This window comes from Balearica regulorum, chromosome 5 (assembly GCF_011004875.1).
Source record: "Balearica regulorum gibbericeps isolate bBalReg1 chromosome 5, bBalReg1.pri, whole genome shotgun sequence".
Taxonomy (NCBI): Eukaryota; Metazoa; Chordata; class Aves; order Gruiformes; family Gruidae; genus Balearica; species Balearica regulorum.
Genome location: NC_046188.1, coordinates 19,443,453 through 19,456,558, shown reverse-complemented (window position 1 = coordinate 19,456,558; position 13,106 = coordinate 19,443,453). Strand labels below are relative to the sequence as shown.

The 13,106-nt window shown below is 36.3% G+C and overlaps 1 protein-coding gene across 1 annotated transcript in view; it reads right to left on the bottom strand.

The window, feature by feature from the left end:
* Positions 1–13,106, bottom strand: part of EFCAB11 (EF-hand calcium binding domain 11) — a 74,005-nt gene that overhangs the window by 11,301 nt on the left and 49,598 nt on the right. The gene's annotated exons all lie outside the window — the stretch shown is intronic.

The window sequence follows — 13,106 nt, the reverse complement described above, 5'->3', positions numbered from 1 at the left end:
TCCTTTGAATGCCCTGGAAATTTCAAAGAGATTCTATACCCTGAAGAAGTAGTACAGTAATTCAGTTTTAAAGAAAGCCTTACACAAAGGGATAGGATGTCCTGTTTGACACTTATTCTAAACACACTCTTGAAAAAAGCCTAGTAAAGGTAAAAGAAAATAATTTATTTACAACAGCTTCAAATACAGAAATACACTTACAAAGGTTACAAAGACTGATAAAAGAAAACAGAAGACTGTTTACATCTAACTGTCCTTACCTCAGTTGCAAGCAGCTTCTCTAGATTATCCAGCTTTCAGGACATCAATGGCTATCAAAACATGGGACTAAAGAAGATTTCTTCTGTAAAAAATCCTACATCATAAGTTTATCTTCACAGAAGAGGGTCTCAGTTTGGAATATGTGCTTCCCCTTTCCCTGAATAAGTACTATTTAGCTTCCAATGTTATTATTCTCCCCTTCAACAAAAATTATTAATCTTCATCTTTTTCAAGGATCCCTCAGACTACCAACTTCCCACCTCTTTGGAACTTCTAACATCATTTGGTAAGATTCCTCTCATCTCTAGGCAATAAACAATCCGTACTAGTGCTTAACTTTGCTATCCATGAACTATTAACCTCTTCTGAAGTAGACTTGGTCAGACAAAGTTCAAGCCTCATGGTGCAATAATGAACCTCGCAGGGCCATAAACATATGAAATGACACCCTGTCATTATGGAAATATTTAAATGAAATTAATTCCTTCAGCTCATTGTTGGCTCTAGATTAAGACTAAAACATGATGATATTGTATTGCTTTTCAGTCAAGGACACGTTTGAGATGATGATCACCCCTAAACAAATCTTCAGGGACACCATGGTAGCTGGGGATGGACCAGTCAGTCAGTTTCTTGGTAAAAGGGATCCTTTCAAATACCACGTTATAATACAAAGAAATGCAAACTTATTCACCAGTGAAGGATGAATGCAGGTCATAATTACAAAATGGAGATGCTGTCCTGGAAAGCAGTGACTGAAAAGGACTGAGGAGTCATAGAAAGTAATCAAATGAAGATTATCTCCTACTGCAATGCTTTACATAAGAGGGTGAATATGATCCTTGAATGTATAAGCAGGATAATATCTAAAACAAATACAGGACTGTTTTTATTTCAGAATACAGTGTTAGGAAAACTATGAAGGAAATGCTGTCTCTACTTACTGGTGCCCACACTTCAAAAAGGATACTGAGGAACTTAAAAGAATTGAGAAAATAACTATCTGAGTTCTGGAAAACATGCATTATAACAAGACATTAAAATACTCTATTCAAAAAAAGATTGGAGAACTGATCCAATCAAATCAAGACCATCAGTATCTCTCTAGAGAAAATATTTTGGATAGTAAATATCTTTTTAAGCTTACAAGGACAGACATGATGACAGGCACAAGTTGAAGCCAAAGCTAGAAAAATTTATAACTTAAATAAGGTGGGGCTTTTTAAATGAGGCTGATGAGCTATTGAGGTAACTTACCCAGGGATATGAGAAATGATACTTCCTTGGTTTACCCTTCCTTGGTATAGTCTCTGTACATTCAGGGGTTTCCTAAACCACACATGTATGTCTGCATGTAATTATTTGTGATGTATATCTACTGCATGGATTTGTCTAACAGCTTTTTGAACCGATGTGAAGCCCATGGCTTGAACACCTGCTCTATGATTAAGTACCGCCTCATATTTGTTTTGAACCTGGAAGTCATTTGATAATCCTTGTAACTTAAGTACCCTTCTCAGTGACTATATGTATCAAAGGGTACATAAAAGGCATCTGTTTTTAAAGATCAACCATTGAAGTATTTTTTAACAAAAAGCTTATTTAATCACAGTAATTATTATTATTATAACCTGTGCTATTTGCAAGTAAATCATTCAAAGAAAATGTACAGATTTAAATACCTGAGAGAATGTTTAAAAATCAAATAGCAAAATCTATGTTTTTTATTATTATGATGTATTCTCAGAATTTAATTCTGGAAGATGACTCCATGAGTGTTTTGGAAGTTAGTGCTGATGATCTGGCTAAACTGAAGTTAATGGGAATTTTGCCATTAATTTTCAGGAGGCAAGGATTTCACTCAAAAGATCTGAGTTGCGGGCATAAATCACATCTTCAATGTTTATATTCATTACGTGTGCCTGTTTGGAAGCTGTTCTTGAAAAATGGACCTTGGCTTTACATGGTGTTTGTTCAACACCCTGAAAGCCACTAAATGACTCTTTGAATTAAGAATCACTTTCTGAACAACCTTTCCACAGAGACTAGCAAAATACATTGGGTGATAAATAAATGACAAATAAACTGGTATGTAGTTAGCTGTTGTAATCTGAAGAAACACTACATTTATTTAAATGTTATGGATTTTTGGTACCCTACCAAAAGTAATCTGAAAGCAAGAATGGCCTTGGAGTGTTAAATTTTGATTTTCATCTAGGTGAAGCAAATGATATATTCATCCTTGTGATTATGAAAATACTAAGTCACAGCATATTGATCTTTATTTCACAGGTCACTATTCATTTAACACTCTTAGTAAAATATATTTAGATATTTCAAGGTATGTAGTGCCTCGGGTAGATTGTCTGATCTTTCACTGAAAATTGAGTAATAATCAGCATCACAAGTTACTGACTGTGAGATATAAATTATTCTCTTATACAATTAGGTAATTGAAGACTCCCAAAATCACCTAAGTGTATTTTCATAGGAAACTGGATTAGATAAATGGTACTTTCCTTCTGATAGGAATATTTTAACCATAAATCTGAGTAAATGAATAACCTAAAAGACTAATGTTTAATATAAGTTGCCTCTTGAAGTTTCATGTTTATTAATTCACTGAAATGAGTACTTACCAGAAAAGTATCCACATGCAAATACAGCTTAGTATTTTATTTTATAAATAGCTGTATATATTAATCAGTCACTTAAGCTTTTTCCCAACTAACCCCACAACGATTTACATATGGTCAGATCTTGTAGTTCCTGAGATAAAAACACAAATACAGAATTTGGCCATAATATTTCTTCTTTTTGTATGGAAAGACATGCACATAAGCACTACCTCTTAAAGTAGGCACAGACTTTGAAATGTACTGTATCTATCTGATTTATACACAATTTTTTTCATTAATCCATCATATCTGTCCAAAACACGCAATAATATAGTTCAAAGATTTTAATTCTACCCTGTATTTCTCTAGATAATTCAGTATCTGTCCTAAGTGGTAAATGAGAGAATTAAGCAATCATTTCTATTACCTAAAAAAAGAATAGTGAATGCACTGCAGAGCCAGCAGAGACTGCCATTGAGTTGGCGTTCAGCTGGTTAGCTCAGGAGGACAAGCCCCAAAAGTCGAATAAGAGCCAGGATAAATTAAACTCTGCTCAGATCTCTGATGCCATGGCCATACATCAGATGTATGCAAGTGAAGAAGGTGGCTTAAAACTAGCTTAGATTTCTCCACTATGTAAACATCCTTAGAGATCATTAATTATATCGCTAAAGATGGATGGTCCTCACTTTGACTTTGAAAGAACTGAAGTTAACCCTCGGGAAGGAAGTTTTCATTTAATCTATTTTATGCAGGCAGAAGTTTTCATAGAGATCACTGAGGAGGAAACACCAGATATATCACATATAAATGAAATACAAAAACTTCAAGGTTCCTTCTCACAGCATTGTACATGAATGGGGGTTCACTTTGGTTACTGTTCGATCAAAAAAAAAAAAAAAAAGAAAGAGTATTTCTTTAAAAGTGATAGAAATGGTTACTTGACTTTCCAAATAATTTATTGTCTAACGTATGACTTTAAAACATTGATACATTTAAGTTTGGGTAAAACAGCATTAACAATTACCATAACTAAATATAAAAAGACTATTTTCTGTTTACAAATTGTCGGGGTTTTACCCCAGCTGGCAGCTGAGCACCACGCAGCCACTCGTTCACTCCCTCCCCATCGGGATGGGGGAGAGAATTGGAAAAGTTAAAGTGAGAAAACTCGTGGGTTGAGATAAAAACAGTTTAATAGGTAAAGCAAAAGCTGCGCGCACAAGCAAAGCAAAGCAATGAATTCATTCACCACTTCCCATGGGCAGGCAGGTGTTCAGCCATCTCCAGGACAGCAGGGCTCTGTCATGCGTAACGGTTACTTGGGAAGACAAATGCCATTGCTCCGAACGTCGCCGCCCCCCCCCTCTCTTCGCCCAAGCTCCTTATAAACTGAGCATGACGTCATATAGTATGGAATATCCCTTTGGTCAGTTTGGGTCACCTGTCCTGTCTGTGTCTCCTCCCAACTTCTTGTCCACCCCCAGCCATCCTGCTGGCAGGGCAGTGCAAGAAGCAGAAAAGGCCTTGGCCCCGTGCAAACACTGCTCAACAATAGGTCCATAGAACAAAAACATCTCTATATTATCAATGCTGTTTCCAGCACAAATCCAAAACGTATCCCCACACTAGCTACTATGAAGAAAATCAATCCTCTCAGCTGAAACCAGGACACAAATAAACATAAATTTAGAAGTTTGAGGAATTTTAAATGCTTATTTCCAAACACTTTTCATTTCCAGTTAACTGAGGTATTATGAGAAACAAGTTACAGAGGCCCCTACTTTCCATACACAGTTGCAATTTATCAAATGCTGACATGCAGAGGCATAATACATGGCCTTTTGTGCATTGCTATGTAACAACCATTTTTTCAGAGCACATGAAGATATAATGAGATATATCATATGCATAAGTAACTTATTTCTGTAATGGTCCATGAACTAGAGTGATTTTCTTAATTGTCCATACTTTTTTCTTCCACCCAGAAAGACTTAGCAATATTATATACTAGTCTTCCTGAATTAGAGCCAAAAGCATGCTAGGCACACAGGGCTGGGTTTTCAAATCACAATTTCTCTGCACTTTACATTTCCCTGGTTTTAGGACATACCAACAATAGGGTTTTTCCCTATTTATTGTAGCCACACAAATGAGATTAAGCATTCATACACATTTCTATCAGAAGTCTCCAAAATCTGTACATATCAAGTCCGTGCTATCTCATTATTTAGATGTATACTGGGAGTAAAGAGAAGTTGTGCATTTTCTTTAAATGATTTCAGAGGAGTGCTAAGGAGTGCAGTTTCCTGAATTACCATGCTAGATTGTACCTGAACTGCTTGTAAGTACTGCGGGCTATTCGTCAGTACTGCCTTGCAACTCTCACAATACATTTATTGTCTCATTAAATATTTTCTGCATTTCAAATGCTGGATCTTACTTAGACACCAGAGGCCGGCAGGATTGCTGGCTATTAATGATTTAGGCCGGGAGTTCTTTTTGCGAGTATTTCTGGGCATAGTTCTTTTATGCTTAAGTTCCCAGCACCATTCAGATCTAACAATGTCTGCCTTACCTTCACTCTTCTCACCTGGCTGTGACATTCCAAAGCCCATTTTCTATTAAAATAATTTTTGTCATTGTACTCTTCATGTAAATCTAATATGAATGTCACAGGGAGCTGGCCTACACAGGAAACCCATGTTGATTTCATAAGGAGAAGGCACCTAAGAACCCCACTGCCTTTTTCACTAATACCAAATGATGTTAAATTTTGATCTAACTTGTATTTTCAAGGAAACAGGAGTGCAGAAGAAATGCAACTTACCTTGTGATCCAGGGATCTTCCCTCACTGCCTCTCTACTATTTCTGTCGCTATCCTTCCTCTCCCTCAGTCAGAAAATCTGCACTCAATTTCCAAGGGAACCATCTTTCTCGTTAAAACATTATCATCCATTGTATGTGCCCCAGTGATAAAATTTTCCAGATGATGTTTGTCCACTGTATGCAAATGCTATTTCACCCTATTACTGACGTCCTTTTCTTCCACGTTCATTTGCTCCATAGAGCCACTTGTTACAATGTTCTCCCGACCTTCCTTGATGCACTTGAGCTTCAAAGCAATATAGGTAAATGATGCTTGGCTCTCATCCTGTTGGCCCTCGTTTTAACTTCTTCCTTATGACTTGAACAATGGCAAAAGATCTGTAGGGTAACATGTTACCTGACCGCCATGAGGCGGAGATGACTGCTTTACTGCTGTTTTCCTCAGATAAACTGTTAAGAACATGGGGCTCAGAATTTTCTTTTATGCCTTCACTATCTGACTGAAAACTTCAACCCTGACTTCTTTCTTTGGGAATTACAATACCAATATTAGTTTTAAAACCCTAAAAATAAGACAATTTTGGTCACGGTTTTGTAAATTACTATTGGCTCCAATAGGCAACTATCATAAGCTGGAAAAATAAGTCATATTAACTGGAAAAAGACTTTTCTTTTTTTTTCTCCTGTGTAAACTGTTTATGGAAACAGGAATGAAAAGAACAGAACATTTTCTTAGACTTTCCAAAGTACCAGCCTGTGAAACAAAGAGATTCATAAAAATATTCCAGAGAGTAAGCAGAAATATCATTTGAATATGCATTAAACTACACAACGACCATACAGACCTGTGGGTCTACAACAGCTGAAATCCTACATTTCACAGTTTGAATTGCTCTGAATAGGAAACTCACTACTTGACAATTATTCAGAAAAAAACTACCACCACCAAATAACCTGAAAACAATTGCTAGAAACTGCAGAAATTGATCAAATGTATATAATCTCAACAGTTACAAGAATAAAGTTTTCACATCCAGAGTTTAAAATTGATTATATCTTTTACATCCAATTTTTATTGCTATTACATTTATTCGATATTTTAAAATAAACCATCAGGGAATAATTTAAATCAGAGCCAAGACTTTCACTGCATTTAGAACCAAAGCTGTCATACTGATTGAGCAGTGGGAGTAAGAATTACACTTCATGCAAGGAGTCCCTGCTGAGGACAAAATGACCCACCAATTGAAGATTCAAGGATGACAGCTTCTTCAACAAGCTGCCTTCTCTTCTGATTAACCAGCTGGTTCTTTCTACTCATCCTGCTTGCTTCCTTGTTGATGGGATTCCTGCAGAGTTCCACAGCTGTTTTGTTACTAATGTGTGTATTAATTTCACTTCTTTAAAAACCTAAGTGTTGAGAAAAGCCATTCGGATCTTTAGTAAACACAGAAGAATTATGAAGATACCCCTGGTTTTGCTTCCTGAAACAGCACGTGCTATTGGAGTACTAGCAGTTAGAAGTTTCAGTTAGGTAGGAAAGCTGAAGGAAGCATTTAAATTCTCACAGAATTGTATTACTATTAACGTTGAAAAACCCTTCACTTTGCCTTCAATGCTGTTCAGGTTTTTTTTAAACTATTTTTAAAAGTAGAGAACAAATGAATTACTGAGAGGAGAACTGCACCAACAATGTACTACCTTCACTTGTTTCTTCTCTGGGATAAATACTGTCTTTTTTTTTCCTGACTGTGCTGCCTGACTGCTGCTCTCAATAACTGTAATATGCTTTCTTCTTCATGCCCAATTTTCAACCTGCAATATTACTTATCCATTGATGTCTGCTTTCTCTGATTTTCTTGTCTCTGAACAATGGAAATAGTGTTGGACACCCTAGTTCTGTCAAATTTTGTCCCTTCTTTCTTAACTGGTTCTGTTTCCTGAAGTCTTGGTTGATCCCACTGTGCTAGTAGTGGTAATTGGGTAGAGTAACTCATCAGTTTATTTCTCTGAATGCTGTGAGCAAACTACCTCCAGATCCTCTTCTCTCAATCACTTCTGCCTTCTTTTTCTGCTGAGCAGGAGAACTCCACAGAAGAACCTCTGAGCCTCTAACTCCTCTGAGTATGCTTCCTAGCTCATCTTGAATTTTTTGATATGCAACTGCCCGCTGTAGCTTGTCTTCTCATGTCTTATCACTCTCTTTGACTTAGGAAAAATAATTTGAATATAAATGACCCTTTCTTATGTCAATCTTTTTCACTGCTTTTTCTTGTTCTTAAGCTTCTGCCCCTTACAAAAGATCTACTGAAACCTACAGGGATTTCCAGGTTTTCTAAGTGAATTAAGAAACGTCTTGCAGAGCTCAGGAAAGAACTGCCATTTGGAATCACTACAAAATGTGTATGTTTCTGGTGGATTTGTTTAATGAGCAGTTGTAAGAACAACATCATTAATAAATATGTTCATCCCTGACTTGGGATTAGGTAGAATTTATAATATATGATATGTATTATAATAATATCTAATAATGTAATCATATATACTACATCATATAGAATATATGCTATAATAATAAGTAATATTTAATGTGTAATATAGACTATAATCTTTCTATAATGATACAAGGTTATATAATATTTTAGTTATAGATAATATATGCTTTATGGATGACTCAGAGAATGATGCAACAGCATGTAACATGGAAGGCATGGAAGTTAGATACAACAGTCCGAATTGTGCATTAAGCTTGCCTGTTCAAACAAAATCACTTTTTGCAGAGTCAAAACTAGAAGCCTAGGAAAAAGAAATGCAGATTATATCCCCAATGGGAGGTTTATAACAGAAAGACGATCATAAAGAGCTCTGGAATCTTAGTGGAAAAGCAATGCAGCATGAGCTTTTAAGGAGCAATCAAGAAGTAAAGAATGAACTCATTTTTAGTTACACAAAAAAGGGAGAAGTGTTATTTATGCTGCAGATGCAAAGCGACATGGGTAACACCTGTACTGGAATACTGCATTCAACCCTGTGTCTGTTTTTTGATAAGAATACTTAAAACATTAGATGATGCAGAAACCTAACCTGCCAAAAAATCATTTGGAAACAGAAATTGCCCAAAGGAATTCAGTTCCTCCGTTTCCATCAGATGCTGTTGACATGACCACAGTGTACCTCCATAGAGATGATACTTAATATCAAAGGGCTAGTGAACAAGAACCAGTGACAAAGGCTAAGAAGAGGCAAAATGAGAATAAAACAAAAATGTTTAGGAAAAAAAAGAGTTAAATTATACAGCCTGTAATGTACAAATTCAAGCTAGTATCTTTAAAATCACTATTCTTATGTCAAAAGTTCAGATAATCCTGCACCTTTTCCCACTTTATTAAGTGTAACCGCTTTAAAACCATCATCCTTGCTGAGGACTAGACACCTAAGTTTAGGGCTACTAATCCTCCCTTTAATTACTCGGTAAAAGCACTGAGGCTGACTCAAAGATTGACAATTGTCTCCATAGTAAAAACTCATCAGCTAGGAAAAAAGGGAATTTAAAAGTCAAGTTTTTAGACATATCTAGTCTATTTAATATTTTCATCCTTTTATCTCCTCTGAATAGATTTATTTGAAAACATGAAATATCTTACTTCATGGCTAACATATTTAACCACTTTTATCATTAATATTCATTTTCTGCTGTTGCCTAAAAGCCCCGATGAGGCTCAAGGTCTCTAACAAGGAACTATAAAATAAGGAAGACAAAGTCTGGAAAAAAATTAGCTTAAACCTAAAAAAGAAGACATCAAAACACTTAATCAAAGTAGATCAGTACTAGTCCATGCAAGTGCTGCCTAAATTGGAAGTTAGGTTAAAATTTCCTTAAATTCCAGGTGGCAAATGGTCACCCTGCTTTCCAGAGCTGCCGAATCTTTGAGATGGCTCATTAGACATCATGGTGCTTAGCCAAGGATTCTCTGTGTGACAACTGTTTACCCTTGCTCACCTAGGTTTGGTAGAAGCCGAGGAGAGCATGTACCCACCTAAAGCTCCAGGTTGAGCAGATGCTCATCTGCACTCTCTTGGTGTTCCTGGAGAGGTGCAAATAGTTAAACATCATCAAGCAACTAAACTCAATGCAACTAGATAGTATACAATTCTGCCTCCTCCATATCTTAACATTTTTTACTTTAACACTGAAAAGAACACTGAAAAACCTGCAGACTGTAGGAAAAAACACACACATGCATATAATTAATGATTTTTCTTATTATTTAAAGCTGCACTCTCAGATCTTGAAAGCTAGGTAGGATCTGATCTGAAAAGTTTCCAATAAAATGCATAAGAGTGTTCCAATACTCATTCCTCTAAGTCAGTCTTGAGACAATATTCTAGCATGGACAAAGTAGATACTCTGTGACATAGGATACTATCTTTCTAAAAAGATTAAAAGTTGAGTATTGAAGGTCATGGGCACAGGACTAGGCTGAGAGGTGGTGAGTTGAGCTCTCCCATTTGTCTAAAGCTGCAACCCTATGATGCAAACTTTGAAAGAACTGGCAAATGCCCTCCTAGATGAACACACAATTTTCTCACACTCTTAAATGTTTATCTTTCATGAACAGACTGCTTTTTTTCCCTCATGCTTTCAAATGCACATCTGTTCATCTGTGTGCAGCTGCCATGCTGCAGCAAAGTTCCTGCTTTGAGCTTCGTAAGTTAAGACCGCAACTTGACGTGGTGGTACTGTCAGCACACATCTGAATCCAATGTCACGTTCAAAAGATATTCCTGCTAAATCTTGATTTTTATGTTCTTGTTGCCTACACTTTCGACTGGATACTACCAATCACTTGCCATAATCTGAATTTATTGCAGAACATGGGATAGAAAGAGCATTATTGTCTCTGTCAGACAATCCACGCTATGAACACTAGTCATCCCTGCTCCTTTTTTTCAGCCTCTCTACAGCGTTTGACATAGCTAATGAACTATGAACTGTATGTAAAAGAGGCTGACTGCTTTGAAACAGTTTATTTCAAGAGAACCATAACCAGAGAGGAGCAGTAGAAAAATGTACCTCACAGTTTCATTTTTCTTAAACCTTATTTAAAATACAGACACAGAGACTGAAAGAACTGGAAGGGTGTCATGAACTCCAGTGCAAACACTATGTAAGCATTACAAAATTCCACCCTTTTATCGTCATTGTATTGAATACAGTAACACAATGTCACACAACTGCCTCAGTACTTGAGCTCATGGATAAAAAGCAGAATGTGGAAGCAGAAACTGAGAAAAAGAGAAGTTACAACTGGTGGCAGGAGAGAAACACTTTAAGGAGCTTGTGGCACAGTGAAGTACCAACTGGCTGATGTTACACAACCCCATTTGGGCAAGTCAGTCTATAATTTAGAACTGATCCTGGACTTCTCTCGGACAATAACTCTAAAACAGGTACAAGATTTCATCCCGTCTTTACTGTTGATGATTTGGCCTCTGTAATACATGCTTTTGTCACCTTTCAGCTGGACTACAGCAATGCAATATCCTGGGCATGAAGCCATTAGCCCTCAGGAAACTCAAAATAGTACAAAACACAGCAGCACATTTCCGCTGCAACCCTGGGTGCTGTAAGCACATCAAATCTGCTTTCATCTTCCACACCAGCTCCTGTAAAATACTCAGCCAAGTTTTATGTCTTTGTCATTCTTTAAGGTGTCCAATAGACTAGGAACAGAATACCTAAAGGATCAACTGAGAACCTGCAGCTCTGTCCTGTTAAGGACAAAACTTATTTTGTGCTGCAGATAGAGCTTTGACAGAGAATAGACTAAAGCAGTTGAACAAATGCTCGTAACATCTTGAGTACAAGATGTACTTTTTGGACCTTAATCTCAATAACCAGTCCTTTGTAATAATAACACAGCAGTTCGAAACAAATTCACAAAAATCTAACAATTTTTTGCTTGCTGTAATAGGAGACAATGAAGGAAAATGGAATCACGCTTAAGTGTTAAGTTGTTGTGGAAATGACTCAGCTACAAAGATGATAAAGTACATATAAATATCTGAGTAGAGGAGCATTCGCTGTTTCTTCAAGATGTTGTGGCATTGCATGTCTTACATGAACCAGGATAGTCCACGTCAGTGATGATTAATCTAACTGCTAAAAAAACCCCAAACACTGGAACAATGTGTTTTAGAAACCTTTAGGAAAAAAGCAAAATATTAAGAGGCAACATAAATATTTCCAAAACACTTAAAAAGTTTGAGGACCTAAGCGTAATATATTTTCAGTGAGACAGAATTGCAAATGCCTAACAGACCCAGAAAGTAATGTGTGTGTTAGATACTTTTAATAATTTCATTTAAATTTTATTAGACAGTAATATATTTAAGGTGACATAAACTGAATTTCTTATGCCACATCTCGCATGCAAGGATTAAATTTAAGAGAGGACTGAAAATCCAGGAACACTCTATTCAGCAAAGGACAAATAGAAATGAAATTTCTTCAGGGACACACTAATTGTAGGGTCTCTGTACAATTCATCAAAATAGATGCTGTATAATATTAACTAAAATATTGTTTTTATAAATCAAAACTGTTCTGTAATCAATTCACCTTAGGAATACTAACAATTATATAATCATCATGTAATAAAAGCTTTTGAAAACTGATGATTACTCAAGTGAAAGGTCCTGCCTCCCATTAAGGCTTCTCTGAGGCATCAAGTTCCCATTCTCTACACCTAATTCAGGTACAGAAATATTTCTTAATTGTATTTATTAGTATCAATGTAAATAAGAGAGTTTGAAATCTTACCTCTAGCATATCAGTTCCTATTAGACAGATTTATACGCTAAATGTCACTCAAGTCTTCAAGTAGGGGCATAGTTACAAGGAACCATAAATATATTAACATTAACGGAAAGAAATCCATCTGTCTTAAACACTGTGATACCAAAAAGGAGATCAAATAATTTCTATTTCAAATATATAATCACTTCAACTGAGCTATCCAGTACCATCTTGAAGTTGATTATAAGATGAAAGAAATGGGACAGCGATGATAATCATTTAATCCCTTAAGAACAGCTATTCTGAAGAGCTTTTCACTTTATGCTCGACAGTCTTCTAGTATGTTATGATCCAGCTGGAAAAGAAGTATAATGATGAGGAAAATTATGTTTCCAGTAACAGAGAATTTTCACAGTAACAGGAAGTCCTACAAAAGAAACAATACAGGAAAACTGACCACTTCAACAGATGGTGTCACAGATGAGAGCGTTGATGCAGTCTTTGACAGTGAGGAGTTCATACCATCAGATGTGGTGAGGATTTGCAACTTCAGAACTAATGTAGCAGAGATTAATACATATTTGCCAATCCTGGATGC